General features: G+C 42.6%; 1 protein-coding gene across 2 annotated transcripts in view; it reads right to left on the reverse strand.

Annotated features, from left to right (window-relative positions):
• The window catches only part of hic2 (hypermethylated in cancer 2), an 81138-nt gene that overhangs the window by 44097 nt on the left and 11685 nt on the right, over nucleotides 1-25356 (reverse strand). The window contains exon 2 of one of the 2 annotated variants that reach the window (XM_048556182.2): nucleotides 8771-8969. The exons of the other annotated variant lie outside the window; for it this stretch is intronic. The gene's annotated coding sequence lies outside the window, so the exon portion shown is untranslated. The remainder of the gene's footprint in view (nucleotides 1-8770; nucleotides 8970-25356) is intronic. 2 annotated transcript variants of the gene reach the window in all.

Below are 25356 nucleotides of genomic sequence, written 5' to 3' on the forward strand. Positions count from 1 at the left end.
CTGTCTCTTCAAATTTAAGTAAACTGTGTAATGCCAGATAATAACATTCATAACAGCTGGACAAACAGTTAAATACATGAAGAATAAAACAGTGACACACAACTGGTGAGCTACCCATGGAGCGAGAAATGACTTTTGAGAAACTCCTCGATTCCACTTCTTGATCAAAACAGACTCAGGTCATCAGGTACTTGCACTTTCAGTGCAACCGGAGCTTTATCACATTTAAAGTTTGCAAAGTTAAATATTCTTGAGCAGGATAACACAAATATCCCTCCACACCCTTCCATCTCTTCTATTGGCTTAAATATGTTTTAAAAAGGAGAAGTATGGAATGAGTTGTACCATTCAAAATGCTGCAGGTTTTATTCCTTACTGCAAACCTCCATCATCATACCAGGTGTCCCTGCAAATCTTCCTCCCAAATACAGCAACAAAATCAGACCAACTGGCTATGCATTCACATGTAACTTGTTCTATCTTGTTCTGTGCAAATCATCAATCGAAGTGCATTATATTTAGGGCCAACCTGAAGATGTGATAATTTGTCAATAAGTTACTTTATCAGTATATCCATTTGGTTCAGATCACAGCAGCTTTGGGAAGAAAAAAGGAGGAGGGAATGCAGATACTTGGATAGAAGATGTCTTTTTATGGCACTCTCACTATCAGCCTTCACATATTGGGTAAAATTTGGTTTGCCTTGCTCAATCAGCACACCAGCAACAAAGCAGTAACAGAAAAAATACAATAGCACCTATAAAGATACAACACATACACAAATTAAATATTTATCTTGATACACGCACAAGCTGTTTTTCCAATAGAGAACAATATTGACTATCAGCTTAACAAAGTTTAGCCAAGGGCAAGTTGCTTTGTTGGAAAGTTTTCTCTCTAGAATTGACTCATCACAAGGCATATAGCAACAGAGGGCCTGTCCCTTAATTTATAACCAAAGTCAGCTGAACCTGACAGCTAGCAAGTTCCAACCACGTTGTGCAAAGTCAGGAAGCTTATCCCTCCCTCTCCTATTTTGTTGTCCAGTTACTAGACTGGATTATCCACCTTCATTCAGGATGGTCAATGTTACAGAGGCATTCTTCCCACTATACAACTAGTACGAGCTTATTAGTTGTAAAGTGCATTGGGAAATATTGAAGCTGTAAAGGTGCTGCTAAGATACAAGTTATTTGCAGCCGGCACAATGTTTTGTGCAACATATTCCATCATTGCTTTTCGTTCATTCATAACCTCTGCCAATGAAGCACTTGTCATGTAGGAAATCTCTACAGGACATAACACAGCTGAACAACATTCCCCATGTGCTCCAGTAAAAGATAACCACATTGAAACCAAGATGACTTTTCTGTGCCATGAGGTACTTGTCAACTCACAATGATTGATCAACAGCTCATATTTCCATGGCACCTTTGGAATATGAAAAAAAAATCCCCAGGAGTAGTTTCCTAAATCAAGATTTTGGCACCAGATAGGTAAACAGTGATTAGGCCGGGTCAGCACAAGCTTGGGATAATAACATGAGATAGCAGAGTGTGGAGCTGGAGGAACTTAACAGGCCAGGCAGCAGAGGGGCAGGAAGGTTGATGTTTTGGGTCTGGACCCTTCTTCAGAATGAGCCTATTTCTGAACAAGAGTCCAGACCCAAAACATCAGCTTTCCTGCCCCTCTGATGCTGCGTGGCCTGTTATGTTCCTCCAGCTCCACACTTATCTCAGACTCCAGCATCGACAGTTCTTACTATTTCTGGGATAATAACATACTCCTTCTCAAAAAAAAAACTTAGCACACCTCCTACTCACAACAACTAGAGAAGTAGAGAGTCAGAAACATTAATGGAGAGAATTTCAGAGGTCAAGGTCAAAGGCAGCTGAAATGAAACCAGGTTGCAAGGTTGTCGAAAAGAGGAGGAAGGGAATGATAGGTTTTCAGCAAGTTATGTCAACTCCTGGTTCCAGCTAAGCCTGCCAAGTAGAATGATTAACTTTTATTTAAAAAAAAAGTCAGTATAATTTTCTGGCACACGTTTCACAAACGTACTTTTCCTGCCAACCAGAATGACAAGAAGATGCTCAATGTGACAGGTCAGATTCAGAGATGGGTGGAGGTACTGGCAGCTACTTTGCTCAACTCAAGGAAAAATAATTTGGTTAGGTTTATTTAGCAAGTTCCTCATTACTCCAGCATTCATAGAACCCAAATTTGAAAACCAAATTTGGGGAACTGAACAAATTGTGGTGGGGGGGGGGGGGTTGTGGAGACGGGGGACAGAGAACAGAGTCAGAGGCATAGAGTCATTCAGCATGGAAATAGACCCTTCGGTCCAACTAGTCCATGCCGAACATAATCCCAAAGTAAACTAGTCCCACCTGCCTGCTCCTGGCCCATATCTCTCCAAACCTTTCCAATTCATGTACTTATCCAAAGTGTCTTTTAAACATTGTAATTATACCCAGATCCACTGCTTCCTTAGGAGGCTCATTCCACACAAGAACCACTCTCAAAAATTTGCCCTTCGTGTCTTTTTCAAATCTCTCTACGCTCACCTTAAAAATGTGCGCCCGGTCTTGAAATCCCCTATTCCTGGGGAAAAGACAACCATCATTAACTCTATCCGTAACCCTCATTATTTTGTAAAACTGGTGATTGCAGAAGCTTGTGCCCAAGTCCTGTGGGGAAATAAAGATCCAACTGCATTCGTATGGTGTCTTCAATGTGCTAACATACTTTCAAGCATGTCAGGGGATTTTATCAGCAACACTTCATACTGAAGCCACCCCCAAAAGAGAGATATTTGATGACAATAGGCTTGATAAGAGATAGGCTTTACAAAGTGCCTTGAGAATAAAGAGATAGACATCCTGAAACAGTGTGGTTTACAAACAGAATCCAGTGCTTCGGACTCTAGATGACAAAAGATTAGTCAGACTCAAAAGTCATAATCGCCACAACTCATTATAAGCATGAAATATATCAATCGTGGTTAAACTAGGGAGAAATAAAGAAGCCAGAACTGAGAAGAACAAAAAGTATGTGCAGTTACCAGGGATTATCTGCCAATCAGGTTAATTGTCAAACAGGTGAACTCCAGAGCATTGCAAAAGTTGATGTATAATGCAATTGCACTGCATCACATTTACACTTCTAGTCTTCGTGATCTTTTTCAGCTGTGACAAGTCAAAGGCTCCTCAAAAGCACACACAGGGGACTGGACTTTTGTTACATCCTTCAGTGTGACTTGGGAGCGTAGGTGATGACCGTGGACTTACTTGATCTCCTTTGCAAGGTTCAATACTTTTCCTGTACTTAATAATCGCACTGAGAATGACATATCCTTATTAGAGAGAAGGCTGGAGCAAAGTGCTGGAATCCATGCCAAGTGTCCCAAACTTGCAAAAGACTGCAGTAATGTACAACAATAAATTATATAATTCTTTAAAAAAATGATAAAATTACATTACAAATAGCTCCTGGGTTTTCACTAATACTTCAAAGTGTGTCATGCTTTTCCTGATTTCAGTACATCCCCAAGAGTTTTCCAGAAGGCATTTGATAAAATGCCACGAAATCTATTACAGAAAATCAAAGTTAATGGCACAGAATTGGTTTATTGCCAGGGATAGAATACTGGCTTGCTAACAGGAAGCAGACAGTAGGCACAAGTGGGTGTTTTCCAGGTTGGCAAGATTTAACATGTGCTTTCACCTCAAGCGTTTATTGTTTATATCAAACGACTTGGCCAAAAGATATGGTTGCCAAATTTACTGATGACACAAAACTAGGTGGGAAAGTAAGTTGTGAAGAGGACAAAATGAGGTCTACTAAAAGAAGCAGATAGTTTAAGTGAGTGGGCAAGGATGTAACACGGAACTTGAAACAACACAGGGTGGAACGGGAGGAACACAGCGGGCTAGCAACACTGGAGGAACAGAATAGTTGACATTTTGGGTCAGGACCATTCTTCAGAGACATTTCTGAAGAAGGGTCCCAACCTGAAATGTCAACTTTCCAGCTCCTCTGAAGCTGCCTGGCCTGCTGTGTTCCCCCAGCTCCACCCTTATTTCTGACTCCAGCTTCTGCCGTTCTTGCTATCTGTAACATGGAACATAACTTGGCAATCTGTTTTTTAAAAAAAAAGCTTATTATCCAAATGGTGAAAGACTGCAGAGTTCTGAGATGCAAAGGGATCTGGGTGTCCTAGTGCGTTATTTGAAAAGGTTGATTATGTAAATACAAGTAATTAAGGAAGCCAATGGAATGCTATCATTTATCACAAGAGGAACGGAATACAAGAGAGGAGAGGATATGCTTCAGTTATACAGGGCGTTCGTGAGACTGCACTTGTAGAGCACTGGTCACTTTATTTAAGGCAAGATGTAAAGGCATTGGAAGTAATTTAGAGAAGATTTACCAGTTTAATACCTGAAAATGGGTGGGATGCTTTACGAGGAAGAGGCAGACAGCTTAAGCTTGTATTTGTTGGAGTTTGTCAGAGTAAGCAAAGAAGACAAGCATGAAATGTAAAATGCTAAGGGGTCCTAACAAGGTAGATATGGAAGAGGAAGAATGGGAGAATCTAGAATTAAGCTTTACTGTTTAAACTTTAGGGGTCACTCAGTTAAGGCAGAAGTGAGGTGAAATTGTTTGCTCTCTGTCTTTGAAACTCTTCCTGAAAAGGTGAGTGAAGCAGAATTTTTGAATACTTCTAAGGTAGAAGTGAATAAAATCTTGGTAAGTAAGTAAGAAAGAGGGTGAAATATTATCAGGGTACATGGGAATATTAATTTGAAGCTACAGTCACAATCTTATCAAAAGATGGATTAGGCTGGTAGGGATGGGATAGGGGTTGTGGGGGGAATGGCATACAGCCTACCTCTGCCCTTTGTATTTTCTACAACCAATGAAACACTTCTGAAATGTGGTCATTGTTGTAATGTAGGTGACATATGGGGGTCAGTTGGCTGGACAGCTGGTTTGTGATGCAGAGTGACACTAAACAGCGCAGGTTCAACTCCCGCGCTAGGTGAAGTTACCATGGAGGTTCTGCTTTTCTCTATCTCGCCACTCCCCTGAGGAGGCATAGTGACCCTCGGGTTAAACTCGTTGGTCATCTCTCTCTATGAGGTGCCCTCTGGAACTATGGTGCTTTTATCTGCAGGACACACAGCAGCAACGTACACAAAAATCAGAAACTACTGGGAAAACTCAGCAGGTTTGGTGGCATCTGTGGAGTGAAAGCAGAGTTAATGTTTCAGGTCCAGTGACCCTTCAGAAAAAAACCCTTTATGAATTTCCCACAAACAAACAGTGATGATAATCAGTGATAACGGGAACTGCAGATGCTGGAGAATACAAGATAACAAAGTGTGAAGCTGGATGAACACAGCAGGCCAAGCAGCATCTCAGGAGCACAAAAGTTGACGTGAAGGGTCTAGGCCAGAAACGTCAGGTTTTGGGCTCCTGAGATGCTGCTTGCCCTGCTGTGTTCATCCAGCTTCACACTTTGTTATCATGTGATGATAATCAGGTTTTTTTCTAAATAAAAACGTTGACAAAGACATTGACTAAGACACTGTAGATAACAGCATAGATATTCATTTTCAAAAATAATTTCAGAACAACATTCAGGTCCATTGGAGGGAGCAGATTGGGACTCAGCATAACCTTACTCAAAAGAGGCCAATTCTCTGACCAAAGTTCCCATATTCACTCAGCAAACTGAAAAGAAGATCACATGACTTGTTCTACACTTTGTGCGACATTGCTTTTTTTTATAAAAAACAAATAGGGAACAAATACCAACAAAAAATTTCTATGGGACAGCTAGGTTTTAAAGGCAACACTGCACGTGCCAGTTTAGCAGCACTGTCCCAGTGTGACTCTGGGAGTGGTACTCTACATGCCATACTCCAAACTCTGGAACAGAACTCAATCTCGAAACTTCTGACTGAGCAGCAAATACGCGACCAACTGGACCAGACAGGGTCAGCAAGTTCCAGGCAGAAACAGGAAATGAGTATTTTGAAGTGCAGGGTGGTGGTGAAAAGTTGGTCAAATATTGGAAAATGTCAGCTGAAGTCTCTTGCGTGTGAAACGCCGGGTGGTCATGAGTCAATCCACTTCAGGACTTGAAACGCAAATTCAGATGCAATCTTGGTGAATTTCTGGGGATAACACACCAAATTGCGTATGGGGAGGGGCAAGCGAATATCGAAAAGAACCCCTGGCATGACTCAATAGATAGGATTGGAAATTCTGCCATGGCCCCAAATCTACAATTTTCACTCAACCAACAGCAAATAGAAAGCAAAGCAAAGATCCAGAGGAACTCTGAGGCTGTAGACAAAATGGCTCCTGCCTCTTCCAACACACAAACAGTGACTGAGCCTCAGTAAATCGATACATCTAACTGCTTGTGACATCCGAGGGAGGAGCAAGTAGAACTCTTTTCCCGGCATGGGCCTACGGATTGAGACACTGCAACGGCCAACACTGTAATACACTTCGACAATGTGTGTTAAATACAAGCTTTGGAATTTAATTTTACCAGTTTCAGCGCAACAGTTAAGTACATACAAAAAAAAGCATAATTGATGAGGCCCGCAGCAAAACTATCCTTCACTAATTAACTAACTATCTGTCAAGTCCACTGAAGTCGACCGGCCGTGGAAATAAAATGCAGTATTCAGGAACTGATGTTTCACACTGCCACTTTATCCAAATATGGACAACTGCACAAGGGCATACACGAAAGAATCTGCATAGTACCAGGTAGTAGACTCCCAATCTTTAATAACTGCAATGTGCTGCGATCTCGGGCTAGTGGTCACCATAGCTTCACGATCTAAGCAATGCCATTTTGGGAACTACATGTCAAATCTGCTCTGTTGACTGACTGAAGAAGCCAATTGTTGAACACATAAATTATGATTACACCACAGATTTTCTTGTGATGCAGCGGCAGTCGGAGTCATACAGCACAGAAACAGACCTTTTGATCCAAAGCCATCTACAATGACCAGATATCGCAATAGGGTCCCTACTCCTCAGTTGGGAGACCCAGGCTCAATTCTCATCTGCTACAGAGGAAAAGATAATTACATCTCTGCATCAGGCTGATTAGAAAATACGAGACAACAAGGTGTGGAGCTGGATGAACACGGCAGGCCAAGCGGCGGAGGAGCAGGAAAGCTGATGTTTCGGGTGCTTACTATCTCTGATTAGAAAATATCTGTGACTGAGATTTCTGCTTCATAGCAGTTGGCTAGCTCACTTGGCTGGATGGCTGGTTTGTGATGCCATCAGTGGGGGTTCAATTCTCACACTGAGTGAGGTTACTACATTTGTCCCTCACCCGAGATATGACGACCCTCAGTTCTCCTCGCTCTCTGTTCCCAGTGAGAGATCCGCCCTATAGTCCTCTGAGGCTAGGTCAAATTTACCTTTAGCCTCTTCATCCTGATTACTCAGTCTTACTCTTCTTGACTCACTCGAACCTGCAGGTCACTCAAGAGCTCTCTGCACCGCACTCATCTGGCCATTTAGAAATAACTGCAATGCTGGACCGTGTTACACAGAAATAGTCCATTCAGTCCACGTGGCAGACATGGTTCCGTTGTCAGTATCTTAGCACAAGAACTGAAGTCAATTCCCTTGCACAGTTCTGCACTGCAAGAGGTGGTCATCGTTTGGACGAGGTATTGCACCAAGACTCTGTTCATCTTCATGAATGGGTGTAAAAGGACTCACTACCAACATTCAAAGTCAAGGCCAGACATTCCACTTGGTATTCCAGTCAACATTGAGATCTCAACAAATATCACTGAAGACATTTGGTCATTATCAATTTGCTATGTATGGGAACTTGCGGTGATAGACTGCAAAAACACTTAATAATAACAATTTGTATTTATGTAGAAATTTTCATGTAACAAAACATTCTAAGGCATTTCTCAGGGGTATTATTAATCAGAGCATGATACCAACAAGGAGTTATTAGAGAACAACATTTGTGAAGGATATGAAAGCATTAGAATGCAGAAAACACTCGAGACTAGATAGGAAGACGGGAGACAGCATGATGTAGTGAGCACGCGCACTAGATGGGGGAAGAGGGCGAGGGAGGGGGAAGAGGGCGAGGGAGGGGGAAGAGGGCGAGGGAGGGGGAAGAGGGCGAGGGAGGGGGAAGAGGGCGAGGGAGGGGGAAGAGGGCGAGGGAGGGGGAAGAGGGCGAGGGAGGGGGAAGAGGGCGAGGGAGGGGGAAGAGGGCGAGGGAGGGGGAAGAGGGCGAGGGAGGGGGAAGAGGGCGAGGGAGGGGGAAGAGGGCGAGGGAGGGGGAAGAGGGCGAGGGAGGGGGAAGAGGGCGAGGGAGGGGGGAAGAGGGCGAGGGAGGGGGAAGAGGGCGAGGGAGGGGGGAAGAGGGCGAGGGAGCACCATAGCAAGACAAACTGTTCATACTGGAGAAAGGATTGAAAGCCAAGGACACCAATTTAAAAAGTGAAAAGCAAAAATGAATCCAAAAAAAATTCAACAGGAAGGAAAACTGTGTACAAAAAACAGTGGTTAGGATCTGAAATGCACCACCTATGCTGAAGGCAGATGCAATTGTGGCTTGCAACAAAAATGAACATGTACAACTAACTGAATAGAAAAAGAAATCAGAATTGGGAGGAAAAAGGCTAAAAGAAGTTAGATTAGTTGAATTGTATTTGCAGAGAAGTTGTATGAACACAGCAGCCCGAATACCTGCCTGTTGTGATGATCTAGTGTTAGGATTTGGCACTTTCACTGCCACGGCCCAGCTTCAATTCCTGGTCAGGGAATTGAGCTTTATGTATCAATAATGACAGCAGATGCTGGAATTCTGCTGTATGTCACCACCTTAGTTGCTCTCAATCGGTCCACAAATATTGCCAGACTAGCTGAATGTTTTCCAGTACCTTTTCCATCTGAAAATAAATGCAGGAACAGAGAGGACAATGAAGCATGACCACCTTCAGCAGCTGAATGAGATGAATAACAGTGCTAGAATGAGGAGCTAAGCCTGGGTCTTGCTGACCAGAATGGACCATGAGACTGTGATCTGATGACTGAGCCTTCAAAAGAACTTCCATTTTAAACACCTGTGGACATGTAGTTCATGTTCCCTGCATTTAGATTTGACAGGCACATAATTCCTGTCAGTGGCATTACAACAACCTATTGATTGTGATAACCCTCATCCTTACAGTCTCCCAGGCCTCTGGGCCTGTGGTCATGGCAATTCCAACTTCGCCTATCTTAATCATCTCACCAATGGGTGTCTAGACCATAAGCTCTGGAATTACTCCCTTGCCCTCTCCACTTCTCTAAAGTTTTCCTAAGAACTCTTCCTTGGCTGAGCATTAGGTCAACTGTCCTAAAACCTCCTTTGCAGTTTTATGTCAAACTTTGATGGGTCATACTTTCACGTAGGGAATTGGATTGTTTTGCTGCATTGAAGGCAATATATAAATGCAAATTATTTTTGCAGTAGGTATCTAAAACTTGCCCCTAGGCTAGCCAAGTAAAATAAGAAATGTAAAAAAAATTCTGAAACTTATTCAAAGTAACGTGTACAAACAGAAAACTAAGTCAAAATCTTTAATTACGAATTGACTGATTTTATACTCACATTGATGTAGCTTTACTATTCATAGTAACTGTACTGATAAATAAACAAAATAATAAATGCTGTTTATAGTTCTGATCTCACAGACACATTAAATATTGGGGAAGAGAGAAGCCAGGCAATGTGCCCCTCTTTTCACTCATAACTTTAAAAGTTTATATTCCAGGAGATTTCAAAGGTTGAGAGCTGACTAGCTTTTCTATAGTATGTGCCGTTCCCTGATTTAATTAGATTTTTAAAATAACTCATCATGTTGTGAATTATTTGTCAGAGTTGGTTTTAATTCCTCTCTGACTCCCCTGTCATGCACGTAGATTATTCTACATTTTAAGTCACCAAATAAGACTTAAAGGGCCAAGGGAAGGTGTGTTCTTAATCTGGTTGAGCATCAATCTGCAAATCTTTTCAATACTTTTCAATGGCTAGTGGCAAGGACAAAACAAGATTTGTTCCATTATCTGAGATAATGGGAACTGCAGATGCTGGAGAATCCAAGATAATAAAATGTGAGGCTGGATGAACACAGCAGGCCAAGCAGCATCTCAGGAGCACAAAAGCTGACGTTTCGGGCCTAGACCCTTCATCAGAGAGGGGGATGGGGTGAGGGTTCTGGAATAAATAGGGAGAGAGGGGGAGGTGGACCGAAGATGGAGAGAAAAGAAGATAGGTGGAGAGGAGAGTATAGGTGGGGAGGTAGGGAGAGGATAGGTCAGTCCAGGGAAGACGGACAGGTCGAGGAGGTGGGATGAGGTTAGTAGGTAGATGGGGGTGCGGCTTGGGGTGGGAGGAAGGGATGGGTGAGAGGAAGAACAGGTTAGGGAGGCAGAGACAGGTTGGACTGGTTTTGGGATGCAGTGGGTGGAGGGGAAGAGCTGGGCTGGTTTAGGGATGCGGTGGGGGAAGGGGAGATTTTGAAACTGGTGAAGTCCACATTGATACCATTAGGCTGCAGGGTTCCCAAGCGGAATATGAGTTGCTGTTCCTGCAACCTTCGGGTGGCATCATTGTGGCACTGCAGGAGGCCCATGATGGACATGTCTTCTAAAGAATGGGAGGGGGAGTGGAAATGGTTTGCGACTGGGAGGTGCAGTTGTTTGTTGCGAACTGAGCGGAGGTGTTCTGCAAAGCGGTCCCCAAGCCTCCGCTTGGTTTTCCCAATGTAGAGGAAGCCACACCGGGTACAGTGGATGCAGTATACCACATTTGCAGATGTGCAGGTGAACCTCTGCTTAATGTGGAATGTCATCTTGGGGCCTGGGATAGGGGTGAGGGAGGAGGTGTGGGGGCCAGTGTAGCATTTCCTGTGGTTGCAGGGGAAGGTGCTGGGTGTGGTGGGGTTGGAGGGCAGTGTGGAGCGAACAAGGGAGTCACGGAGAGAGCGGTCTCTCTGGAAAGCAGACAGGGGTGGGGATGAAAAAATGTCTTGGGTGGTGGGGTCGGATTGTAAATGGCGGATGTGTCGGAGGATGATGCGTTGTATGGTCGGATTGTAGATGTCCTCCGACACTTCCGCCATTTACAATCCGACCCCACCACCCAAGACATTTTTTCATCCCCACCCCTGTCTGCTTTCCAGAGAGACCGCTCTCTCCGTGACTCCCTTGTTCGCTCCACACTGCCCTCCAACCCCACCACACCCAGCACCTTCCCCTGCAACCACAGGAAATGCTACACTGGCCCCCACACCTCCTCCCTCACCCCTATCCCAGGCCCCAAGATGACATTCCACATTAAGCAGAGGTTCACCTGCACATCTGCCAATGTGGTATACTGCATCCACTGTACCCGGTGTGGCTTCCTCTACATTGGGGAAACCAAGCGGAGGCTTGGGGACCGCTTTGCAGAACACCTCCGCTCAGTTCGCAACAAACAACTGCACCTCCCAGTCGCAAACCATTTCCACTCCCCCTCCCATTCTTTAGAAGACATGTCCATCATGGGCCTCCTGCAGTGCCACAATGATGCCACCCGAAGGTTGCAGGAACAGCAACTCATATTCCGCCTGGGAACCCTGCAGCCATATGGTATCAATGTGGACTTCACCAGTTTCAAAATCTCCCCTTCCCCCACCGCATCCCTAAACCAGCCCAGCTCTTCCCCTCCACCCACTGCATCCCAAAACCAGTCCAACCTGTCTCTGCCTCCCTAACCTGTTCTTCCTCTCACCCATCCCTTCCTCCCACCCCAAGCCGCACCCCCATCTACCTACTAACCTCATCCCACCTCCTCGACCTGTCCGTCTTCCATGGACTGACCTATCCTCTCCCTACCTCCCCACCTATACTCTCCTCTCCACCTATCTTCTTTTCTCTCCATCTTCGGTCCACCTCCCCCTCTCTCCCTATTTATTCCAGAACCCTCACCCCATCCCCCTCTCTGATGAAGGGTCTAGGCCCGAAACGTCAGCTTTTGTGCTCCTGAGATGCTGCTTGGCCTGCTGTGTTCATCCAGCCTCACATTTTATTATCTTTGTTCCATTATCTGTCTGATCAGGAAAGTGGGAGCCTCCACCATCGCTATTCAGAGCTCCAGACTACAACATGTAGGCAACACGTGCACACTGCCACAGCATATTGGATTCGGAGTGAACTGTAACGCGTTATTGCAACACACAAAACCAACCAGACTTGCCCTCCCTGTATTACATTTATCCGACTTATTGATATATCTGCCTCAAATGCCGCCTACGATCTCAATTGAGAGAAGAAACTGGAAAGCTTGCTGTCATTCAGAAGGTTAATTTCACAGCAAGGTTTGAACAAAATGAACACCAGACTGCTCTAAGTAACTACAAATGTGTTTGCATCGCTTTTGTAAAGTCCGACTTCGTGTATTGACCCCAGCCAGCACATGTAGACACGTTTGATGTGGGATCTTTAAATTCTCAGAGATAGTAAGAACTGATATTTTCAAATTCTCTTTAAAGCTTGATCTTCTTGCCACCCTACAACCCTCCAAGATATCTGCACACTTCCAACTCTGGGCCCTTGCATATCTCCAGTAATCATTGCTCCACCAATGGTTGCGGCGTGTCTACCTTACGAGAGCTTGAACTCCTTTCCTAAAGATTTCTTTCCACCTTTCAGATGCTCCTTGAAAAGTAGCTTTCTGCTCAATCTCTGTAACAGCTGTTTGTGCTGCTCAGCATTCAATATTATTTGGTACCACTCCCATGAAGTTCTCTGGGGTGCTTTATTGAAGGTGACCAAAAAAAAATGCAAGTTGTATTTGAATTACAAGGTCACTGGTTGTTAATTCTGGACTCTGTGATAAATTTAACTGTTGAATGTCACAACACAAGTATCTACCGCCACAGAAGTCACTGCTGACTCTCATATTTGATACAATACCCATCCATTTCTTGCTACCTGTGAAATGTATACAGCACAAGTGGCAATTAAACAACCAGGACTCCTTTGGAGAGCTTTCACCAGCATTATGATACAAGGGTTCCTGGATAACCTTCGAATTAGCGAACAATCTTCACAGTCTCCAATCTACAGGGCAGCCACAGCACAGGAGAACAAGGGACTAAATGTTGACAGAAGTTGCACACAATACAAGGAAAAGTTAGCAAGGTTTCCTTCAGTGAAAACAGGAAGGCACAGGATAATCAGAGACATGCTTTACTGTTGAGGCAAAACATAACCTAAAAGAAAAATCTTTAGCACTGCAGCAGTTAATTGTTAGTAGAGACAAAAAAGTGGAAATTTTTGTTTCAAAACCAAGGATGATATATTGACAAAGGGAAGGTCCACAGGGCTATAGAGAAATAGCAGAGGACTGGAACTAACCAATACTAATTCAAACACTGGCAGAAGGACAAAGAGCCACCTCTTGTGGTACCGAGGTTCCATAGAAAATAGGAGCTGGAGTAGGCCATTCGGCCCTTCAAAATTGCTCTACCATTCAATATGTTCATGGCTGATCATCCCACTCAGTATTCTGTTCCCACTTTCTCCCCATTCCCTTCAGCCCTAAGAATTAGATTCAATTTCCTGTTGGAAATATTCAATGGTTTGGCCTCAATCACTTTTTGCTGCTGAAAATTACACAGGTTTACCAATCTCTGAATGAAGAAATTTCTTCTCATCTCAGTCCTAAATGGCCTATCCCATATCCTTAAACTGCAACCCCTGGATCTGCAGTGTCTGACCATCAGGTACATTCTTCCTGTGTTTACTTCGTCTAGTCCTGTTAGAATTTTATTTATTTCTAGGAGATCCACTTCTCCTCATTCTTCTAACTCCAGTGAACCCAATTCTATCCGGTCTAGTCTCTCTTCATATGTCATTCATTCTACCCCAAGAATCTGTCTCGTTCAAGTCTGTGAGGAAATAGGGGCACAACTCTGCAGGAGCTCTGAGAAAGAACATCTGATGACAATGTGAACAATGAAAATAAGCTAATTCTAGCATGACAACAAAGCCCCAATGGAAATATCAAAAAGTATAATGCAATGATTCCAAGGTGCAGGAGTGCTGAAAAATAGCCTGCATATTCTGATGGAAAGGTTTAGCAGTTCTCGTTTCATCAAGGGTTCATCAGCAAGTCACTGTTTGATGCCACATTCTACCTGTCTGCAAGTCAGAGCTCTAATAGGTTAGATTTCATATCTCTGTGGTTTTTTGGTTCACCGAGAAGTGGTTTTGTTACTCATCTTTAACTCAAGGCACAAGAAAAGGTTTATGCTTCTTTAGTGAGAAACACAGGAAAGTCAAAGTATATTCAACTTTGTGAGGCACTCAATATACACAACAACTTGTATTTTTTGAACATTTTTAGCAAAAATACTTCACTGAAGCATTATCAGTCAAAATTTGATAACCTGTAAACTGCAATCCAGTTGACTGTTGTTGGTTTGCAAGAATATGCAGCTTTTATTAGATGCAACGCTGTGGTCATTTCTAATGCCATTAGGCTTAAGCAAGTGCATGAATAGAGACTGCACTGAAACAAGACTTCAACTGGACGATTATTTACATTCAGGAATTTTGCATGTCGAAAATTGTTTTGTGAAGTTTCAAATGCAGGTTGGGTTTTGGCAGTTCCAAATCACTAAGGTAAATCGCCACAATTCCAGAGGACTATGAGTAAGCAATGGCCTCATCCTGTTATCACTAGACTATTAATGCTCCAGGTAATATAATAGGCACATGGGTCCGAATCGCACCATGGTTGATGGTAGAACTTGAATTCAAGAAAATTCCAAAATTAAGAATCTCACGATGTCTATTGTCAGGAAAAACCCATCTCGTTCATTAATATTCTTTCAAGGAACTGCCATCCTTTCCTGGTCTGGCCTACATGGGACTCCATACCCCCAGCAATGTGGTTGACTCTGAACTGTCTTCAGGGCAATAAATGCTGGCCCAGCCAATAACACCCACATCCTGTGAAAGCCTTTTTAAAAAAAAGTCTACTCTCTTAGTAGAGAGCAAGGTGGGGAGCAAGGGAGTACAGCGAGAGAGATACAGCCGATGGTAGGTTTAAACCTGAGGTTGAGAAAATGGTAATCCAACAAGTGCAAGAATTGTACCCAAGCTGTTGGCATCACTCTGCATCACATGCCAGTTGTCCAGCTGACTGAGCTATTTAAATGTTTTGAAGACAGACTTTCGCTTTTGCAAAAAAAAAGTACAGTAACTGCCAGATTACATTATGTACTTGCTGAGGTGATATTAAATATACACATATAGGTAAGTAACATTTGGAATCTTAGCAACAGATTATAGTTCAACTAGCCAGAGCAAATGCCTCCAGTTAAGTGTGGTTGGGAAATTAACTTTAGTTATACCAGTATCTCAGCATGTATCCATCTTCGTGCCAGTCTGTGCATTGTTTTTGAAATGACTACAGTGTGTTCATCTAAAACCAGATACGGTGCTGTGGTCACAGTGGCTAAGCCAATCTGCACAAATGTGGCCTTCAAAGTGTCTACATGACTTCAAGCCTGGCATCTTACTCATTCCCGATTATCACTGTTCTATCTTTGGTAGCTGTCTTGCCAGTGATGAGGCCCAAATCCCTGATATTCTCTGTAAGCCTACCATCTCTCTGCTCTCATGCTTTAAGAAGCTCCTTAGGACGTAACTTTTTGACCAAATTATTAGTCACTTGTCCTAAAATTTCCTTATATGATTCAATTTCAAATCTCATTTGATAATTGCCTCTGCAAAGCTCAATGGGGCTGTAGTATGCTCGAAGCGCTACATCAGCGGAAGCTGTTATTGTGTGGGCCATGTGTACTAAAGCTCCTGCAATATTCATGGCTGATGGTTGACAGCAGAGGTGACAAGCGGAAGCATGCAAGACATTTGCTGGAGCACGCTGCAGAAGGTCAGGAATGAAAGAAACAATGATAGATATCGTGACAAGGAATGTTGAGAACAACAGAAAACTGCTGGGCTAAATAGCTAAACATCATGCTGCGAAGTGTTACAGGAAAGAATGACCACAGGGCTGGTGAGATGTCAACTCCCACGCATTCACGCATTAGCTGGATAGCCAGGTGATGCAGCGGTATTAGACTATTTGAAGCCACAATGATGTATACAATTGCCAAAATAATCATCTTCAAAGTGCACCTTTCTGCAAAGTTGAGTAATTTGTACACTTTGGTACACAGTGCAATTCATGTCAATTACAAATGCACACTGTAGATCTGCAAACTGTCTAATGGTCAAGAAAAGATTGCTAATCATGAGAACTTCCTCCCTTTGATTAATATCTTGGGATCTCCTAAAATCAACTTACAGCACTTTAGCCTTACTTCTTAGCAGAATAATAGGAGTTTTGCAGGTGGATTCTCCACAGTGTCTTAGTCGATATTTATCCTTCAACCATCATTTATAAAACAGATCATCTGATCATTAACTATTTGCAAGCACTTCTTGTCAGCAAACTGGCTGCTCCAAATTCCAACATTACAACAGTGAGGACTGTTAAACTTAGTTTATGCTGTAGCAGCTTCAGCATCTATACTTGCAAAAATTGAGGTAATAAGAGGCATTATATAAAATGAACTTTAGTCTTACATTAATTCCTTAGAAAACAAATTTGGCTTCCACATACCTGGACTTGCAAGTGAGTTGTTGGAATTAGGGTGGGGAATTTCAGGATGGAACTTAAGGAAAGAAGTCATTGCAAAGTGGGTTCTCAAAATAGGTTCAGGAGATAGTAGGAACTGCAGATGCTGGAGAATCTGAGATAACAAGGTGTGGAGCTGGATGAACACAGCAGGCCAAGCAGCAGAGGAGCAGGAAAGCTGACATTTCAGACCTAGGTTATTAGACTAGAACATGAAGCTTACACCATTTAGACATGATGAGGCATTTGACTTTGTAAATTTGAGCTCAACCAAAACTCTGCTGCCTGTATCCTACTTCTCATCAAACCATAGTCATAACACCACAAGACACAGGAGCAGAAATTAGGCCATTCAGCCCATCAAATCTGCTCTGCTATTCAATCACGGCTAAGAAATTTAACCCCTTTCTCCTGCTTTCTCCCGGTAACCTTTAATCCCCTTGACAAATCAAGAACCTGTTTTAAATATAATCAATGACCTGGCCTCCAGAGCCTTCTGTGGCAATGAATTCATTCATCATTATAAATACTATACCAGTACAAATAATTGCTATGAAATTATTCTTCTTCTGACATTATAAAGCCACATTAGGATAAGTTCCGATAGTATAGCTTCATTTGTAGTAATCGTGTACCGTAGGGAGCAACGCCATAGGTTTAATAACAGACACCATTACTTAATTCTGGTTTTCCGTGAATTCACCCTTCCCAAGTAACCAAAATTCACTTCAAAATGTGGATATTCCTCAGAGCAAAGTGTGAAAAGTCTCAACAGAAGTTCAATCGAGAAGAACTGTGTAAACAGTAATTGCTTAAAGCAATTATATTTCCCCTTCACTCCCCCAATAACTTAACAGCATCCATTTCCATCCTTAGGATTCTGCTTTCTACTTGAAACATATTGCTCGGGACCACTTTCGCACTTGAATCCCATTCCCGCTAATCTCCCGTGCCTCACAATCCTCCAACAATAAAAAATTCTAAAAACTTACTTGCCTCGCCCGAGGAATAACCATACACATCAAACCCATTGTTTACATACAACTGGGCTGTGATCTGTACGATCACCTCCCAAAATGCTTCAGTGTCACCTCTACTTTCGACAGCTTTACAACTGGGCTTTGTGTCATCTGCGCTCACCTCTTTGTTACAGAGGCTCACTGCTTTCTCAGCTATGTGGTTCCAAGGTGCTATGCAAATATCCACCACTGTTTCTCCTTCAGTTCAAACCTTTTGTCAGTGTCACTCACTGACTATTTGCCAGGGGTATATGATTGGATTTCAACCCTGCCTTTCTTCCCTCCTTCTGATGCCTGACTGAATTTAGAAGCTCAAGGGCAAGAAACACTTGTGGAGCTGCATTCCACGTTCTGAACAGACTTGAAGCATGTTTCAAGTTCAGAAATAGACCTTCTCTCCAAAGTACAGCCTATTTTATTATCAAGCTGTCAATACAAGTGCTAGTGTGTAATCATTCAAAATTGATAGAAATTAATAGGAAAAAATATAATTTTCTGCATCCTGCACCCTTCAGATATAATGGTTTGTTACTCATTGGATAAAGCTACCAAGCAACTGGGGAATTTCAAAATGTTATTAACAAATCTGAAATGAAAAGCACATCTCAGTAATGGTGACATGAAATGACTACATTGTTGTAAAAATCCATCTGTCTTACTCATGTATCCTTCAGGGTAGGAAACCTGCCACCCGTGCCCTTTCTGGCCTCTGCTCTGTGCATACATCCACACCACATGGCTCACTAATAACCCGCCTTTGAAAAAGGGTCAACCAGAGACTGGGCTGCACGAGAAACCCCGACACTGGCCTTAATATGACAGCTTCAGTATACAGCTCACCATCACATTCTCAGGTATTATGTGATGCAATAAATACAGGTCTTGCCAATGACACCCATGTCCTGGGAGTGAATGAAGACAAAATATTCTTTGTGGCTTGAGGGGAGGGGATAATGTGGACCTCTCTAGAGGTGAGGGCCTAGTGGTATTATCGCAAGACTAATATTCCAGAAACGCAGCTTATGTTCTGGGGTTCAGGACTCAAATCCCTTCACGGCAGATGGTGGAATTTGAATTCAATAAAATATCCAGAATTAAGAATATACTGACGACCATTAAACCATTGGGTTTTCTGAGAATCAAACTGGTTCACCAATGTCTTCCAGGGAATGAAATCTGCCATCCTCACCTGGTGTGGCCTACACACGACTCCAGATCCACACAATTCTCAATGATCCTCGGAAATGGCTGTGCAAACTGACCAATTGTGCCAGTCAACAAAATGCCCCTTCAGGGGCAACTGGGAACGTGCAATAGATGCTGGCCAGCCAGTGATGCCCACATAGTACAAATGAATAAAAACAAGTGAGCTCATCTCTCTACTCTCACCACCCTGCATTTTTGCCCTCCGTAGTAACACCCAGTATTGTTCACTTTGTACTAGAGTAGAAGCAGAGAGGGGGTAAGTGGAAGAACAGAAATCAGCAGGTCTCCACCATTCCTATCCAATTACAGCTTTCTGCCTTTGATCAAAGCACTCCAGCTTCAGATCAAGTGCAACAAAAGCTCGGTGGCAATGGAGCTGGACAGCAGCAATGATGGACTCCTACATCAGAGATTCGGCATGGAGCTGCTGGATTCCTGCTCGCGCACAGACTCTTGGATAACACACTCAAATGAACAGCCAGCACAGACAACGAGGGGTCCAACAGACTCACTATGTGGTTAGTGGGATCTTGTTTTGCAGTATAAATTGACTGAAAGATTTTGCACATTTTGCAGTTCTCACTCTGGGTGGCTGACATCCACGAACCAACAGCCAGTACCTGCCACTGTTAAATATGTAGGCTGGTAGCAAGTTCATTGACCCACTTTCACCAGGAGCTGAAGTTAACAGGAGAAATTCAAAATGAGCTCAAGAAAACAGCAGTGAAGCTGAGAAGAGACTGCCCTGATACATTTAATAAGTTCAATACAGACCAAACACTGAAACCTCGACTTCTGCTGGACCCGAATTAAAAGACTGCATGTAGATTTTAGCAAACTACAAAATCTGTGTGGGTTACAAAGCAGCGTTTAAACAAACTGCTAGAATGCTGGGTCTCCACACTGGAGTAGCAACAAGACAGGGAAATTCCACTGCAAATTCTCACAACAGCTTAACCTTTTACTTCTCAGGATGTGGGCAAAGTGGCAATATTATGTTTATTGCCCAGGCATTGCCGACTTTAGAAGGTGGAAAGGGTAGTGAGAATGGTGTGAGGCAGCATTAGTTAGTTAGCCCCTTCAGAAGAGCTACTAATGCATCTGATGATGGGAGGACAGACGCCCTGTGTTTACCTGCCAGCTGGTCTATCAGATGTATCCACTCATCACCTTCTAATAAGCTACATGTCTCCAGACCCCACTGACAAACCGATCTCATGGGCACAGACTTTTGATAGTCTTCCACCACCCCGACTCTTTCCCAATTACCAAGCAACCCCACACCTTTTCAAAGACGTGGCAGCTCCTATTTACTGCCAACCGTTTTCCAGTAAAGCCTCTTTTGCTTACTTTCTACTTGCTAATATCATTTTGAATCTTGATTTTTTCCTTTCACTGAGGATGAAATTAGTATTCAAAACACAAGCATATACAATATTCACAAAACAAAATACAACCATTTCAATCAATGGATCCTCTCTGGTGTTCACACTCCATAAGCCTGTCTGTGCACGATAAAGTAAACAGTCATAAAACCTGCCCTTCCTTCCCCCCTGCTCATGTATTCATCTAACTTCCCCTTAAAAGTATCTGTTATTTGCCTCAACCACAGCAACACGGTCATGAATTTCACAGGCTAGTTCTGACTAAAAGGTACGCAATACCAAATAAACCGATATGTGTAACATTTTTCTCTTTTGACTGAAGTTATTTTAAAATCTTTAAAGTAAGACAATTGCTCAACATTTCAGATACAGTAGAATAAGTACGGTGTAAGGAAACACTATCTAGTAATTGCATTTATCCTTTCCATGACACCTCACCCTTGATAATGTTTGTTTTGAAATATGCGAGCAAAGCCTGTTGCTAAAATAAAAAGGTGCATAATGCTGTGCTAAATGAAAGCTGCAGTTAATTTCCTAAAATACACAGACTCAAAAGCATGCAAAATACATGCACAAAGATAGACTGGAAAGTCTTAAAGGGATCAAATGAGACACGGATGTAGAACAAAATTTTATGAGACAGAGATGAACAATGTCCAAAGTCAGCCGGATATATTCAGCCTTTTTAACAAGTGTTAGTATCAAGATAATACAATCTAAAATCACAGGGAGTTCACAGCACAGGAGGAGATTATTCACTGCACTATCTATACCAGCTTCTTGTGAAAATCTTACATTTTTATAGCACCTTTGACAATCTTGAGAAATGGAGGAAACAGTGCAGTCAATTTGCAAACACCAAGCTCTGATGTAACAAAGCAATGATGACTTGATGATTTTTTAAAAATATATTATTTGCTCATGGGATGTAGGTATCTCGAGTGAAGATCTCTATTAAAGCCCATCCGAAATTGCCCCCAAGGTGATAATGATGAGCTGCCCCCTTGAACTGCCAGTCCTTGAGATACAAGGTCATCCACATTGCTGCTGGGTAGCAATTTCCAGGATTTTTACCAAGCTGAGTTCCAAAACAGGATGGTGCGTACTTTGAAAGGGAACTCGCATCAAGTAGTGGTCCCATGCATGAACTGCCATCTTGAAAGCTAGGAGCAGAGGTCCTGGGTTTGGAAGAGTCATCATGTGCATCTTGCTGCCATACTGCATTGGTGGTGAAAGGAATAGATGTATGTTGAAGGCAGTGGACATGGCACCAATCAAGTAGGCTGATTTGTTCTGAATAGTATTGAGCTACTTGAGTGTTACTGAAGTTACATTCGGAGATAAATGGAGAATATTCCCTTGTATTCCTGGCTTCTGCTTTCAAGATGACAGACAGGAACTGGGGAGACTAGAGGCAAGTTACCCACTGAAAAATTCCTAGCCTAGGACCTGCTCTTCAAGTCACAGTATTTATAGAGACAGTCCAGTCCACTTTCTTAACAACGGTAACCTCAGAATGTTGATCATTCGTATTCAGTGGCTAGATTCTACCATGCTGGAGAAAGTCGTTGCCTGGAAATTGTGTGGCGCAGGTTAATCTGTTCTGAAGATGTTGATCGAGGAATAAATACATTGATAAGATTTTAAGAATCCATTATTAAGGATGAAGTTGTGAAGTATTCGGAAGTGGATGGTAAAGTAGGGCTTTGTCAAGGGAAGGTCATATCTGACAACTCTGTTAGAATTCTTTGATGAGATAATGAGCGTATTAGACGAAGGAGAGCCAGTCGATGTGATTGTTTTGGGTTTCCAGAAGGTCTTTGACAAGGTGCTGCACAGGAGGCTACTAAATAAGAACTCACGGTGTTAAGGGCATGGCTAGAGGATTGGTTTACTGGCACAAGACAGAGTGTGGATAAAACGGTATTTTTCAGAATGGCAACCAGTGACTAGTGGAGTTCTGCAGTGGTCAGTGTTAAGAGCACAACTTTTCACATTATACATTCACGATCTGAATGAAGGAACAGAGGGTATTATTGTTAAGTGTGCAGTTGACATGAAGGTAGAAGGCGGGACAGGTAAATGAAACGAGTAGGAGAATAAGCAAAGTGGTAGATGGAATATAACATGGCAAAGTGTGAGGTTATGCACTTTGGTAGGAGGAATTGCACAAGCAATTTTATAAATGGAGAAAGGTTTGGAAATCTGAAAGGAATTGAGAGCCCTAGATGAGGATTTTCTTAAGGCTAACATGAAGGTTCAGTTGACAGTCAGGACAGCAAATGCATTGTCAGCATTCATTTCAAGAGGGCTAGAATACAAGAGCAAGGAGGCACGGATAAGGCTGCAGAAGGGTCTGGTCAGACTGTATTTGGAATATTGTGAGCAATTTTGAGGACTGACATAAGGAAGTACGTGCTGGTGTTGGAGGAGGTTTACAAGAACGATCCTGGGAATAAAGGACTTATCATGAGGAGTGGTTGAAAACACTGGGTCTGTACGCAATGGAGTTTAGAAGGATGAGTGGTTGGGGGAAAGAGGGGAAATCTCATTGAAATGGACAGAATACTCAGAGGCCTGGAGAGAGAGAGTGGACATGAAGAAGATGTTTCTCCAAGTAAATGACTACGGCCTGAGGGCACAGCCTCACAGTGAAGGGACAAGCCTTTAGAACTCAGAGGAGGAAGAATTTCATCAGCCAGAAGGTGGTGAATCTGTGGAAATTATTGTTCCAGAAGGCTGTGGAGGCCAAGTCACTAAGTATATTTAAGACAAGTTTTTGATTAGTAAGGGGTCCAAAGGTTACAGGGAGAAGGTAGGAGAACGAGGTTGAGATAGATATCAGCCTTGATCAAATGGCAGAACAGGCTCAACAGGCGAAATGCCTAATTCTGTCCCTGTATCTTATGGCCTTAAAATAAGCCCAGAACACCGCACAAAAAATCCCCTTCTCCCCAATGAAATAGGTGAAAGTGGAAGATCCCTTAACCCGAAGGGCAGATGGGGCCTTAGTTCAACATTTCATTGCTAGTGGGGAGATGCACAGCCAGACATTGCCACTGTGCGTTCGGAAACGGATGTTGTGTTTCTGAACAACGGTCATGAAGAGAAAGAACCAGTAGGCATTGATGTTGGTTGATCACATCATTCTTTCAACCAAGGGTGACTGTGCCTTCAAACGTTCAGACACTACTCTTCACCAAATCAATTTCCTTTTTAAAGATACTGTATAAAAGATGCTCTTTGATCTGGCTTTCAGTCACCTGTCTTAATATTTTCTTATGTGGACTGGCACCTGCAAAGCCTCTTGGGGTACTGTATTATGTTAGAAGGGGCTGTATGAACACATTCTACAATGACAATGATTAAAACTTACTGAAGCTTGCTTGTGTTTCAGATATTTATTGACTTTTTATTATGTTATTCAAATCTTTCTATGACAAGAGGTTGCTGTCGCAAATGCCACCAATCTCTGTGACAAAGCAGGCCACGTTCCAACTACCCTCTTGTGAAAAGACAATTCTCCTAATCTCATGCAGTCAGTATTAGTTTGAAAAGGTGCTTTTATGCTGCCTTGCGCTGTGGTGACTTGCCAAGAGTAGCTATCAGCTGCTGGGAAGGGCAAACCCAACCAGGGGATACAGCCTTTCCCTGTTATTTCTTATCAGAAGATCTTTAAATTTAACAACAGAATATAGTAAATGTGTTCTTTGAATTTTCTGGAAGCAGGAATAAAAAAGCCCAATACCTCAAATATTTCCTCAAGTACAGGTTTCCATCCCAGACATGATCCTGATGAATCATCCTCTGGTTTAAATGCCCAAATCTGCACAGTGTTTCTTTAATTACAGCCTAATGCACTTCACTTTTTTTTAAAAAGAAAATCTTTCAGTGTACAAAGCCTCTTTCTAAATTATGAAAGGATTAACATCTCAAGCATATCTATGAACAACCTAATGCCTGAACTGTTCCACATCAACGTTTTCACACTTCACTGAAAGTACAATTACAAAGAGGCTGCTCTTTAACTTGCATTGCCATGTTCTGAATGTAGCGCAAGTTTGATGTGGCCTTTGAACTGAACCTGCCGCCTCCACCTTCAAGCAACGATAGTACGATGGAACAGCGCAAGCAGCTACATACTTGTGTAGTCTTGCCATCAAGTCACGATTTTCCCCTCCCACAAAATATGCTTGCTGGCATATTGTAGCTCAGGTATTTTTGACAGCTCGGAACTCACATATGCAGCAATTATAAAAAAAAGCATCATGTGCCAAGTAGGTTGGATTCAAGTAGCTCATAATCAAACTGTCAAATATCGTGTGGTCAAGAAACATTGCTGAGAATCAGCATGTGAGCCCAATTGGCTTTCCCACTTGGAAGTCCAACATTCTCAAAAGGAAAACTCAATAAATAGAAAGCGGGACATAACACCAGCGCTTCGGAGGCTCACTGATGATGTTACCTAGAATGGTGACAAAACGTCTGAAAACTAACCTTGCAGCTCAGCGAGCAAACTCACATCCAGAACCTCAACCTGAGCTACAAATCTTCTCAAAACTCGCTAGAAAACTCAAACGATAAGGAAATAGCTCATTATAATAACCTGAAAACTATTTTTGCCTGATGCATGGAAACTGTTATTTACCAACTGATAATTATTACAGTATTTTAAAAGCATTTTACCTGGGGCCATATAGAAAATAACTGTAATGTAAATCACACAAACAAATTCTAAGAAATTTGATGCTATTGCTCTCATTCTTTTTGAAAGGGCCCTTGGCTCCAACTACTTGCAGATTCACAAAGGAATCAGTCTTAAAAACCAATCAATTGATGTGGTTTTGGGACAATTCTAATCTGAATACTGCTATTTTTCAGAAGTGCAGAACTGCTGCAAGTCAGTGCAATGTTGCAAAAGAAGTAAAGCATTCCTTCAATCGTTCATTACCTGCCATCTCCGTGAATACACCCTCACCAATTTACA

The sequence above is a fragment of the Stegostoma tigrinum genome, chromosome 26 (assembly GCF_030684315.1).
Source record: "Stegostoma tigrinum isolate sSteTig4 chromosome 26, sSteTig4.hap1, whole genome shotgun sequence".
NCBI classification, from domain to species: domain Eukaryota; kingdom Metazoa; phylum Chordata; class Chondrichthyes; order Orectolobiformes; family Stegostomatidae; genus Stegostoma; species Stegostoma tigrinum.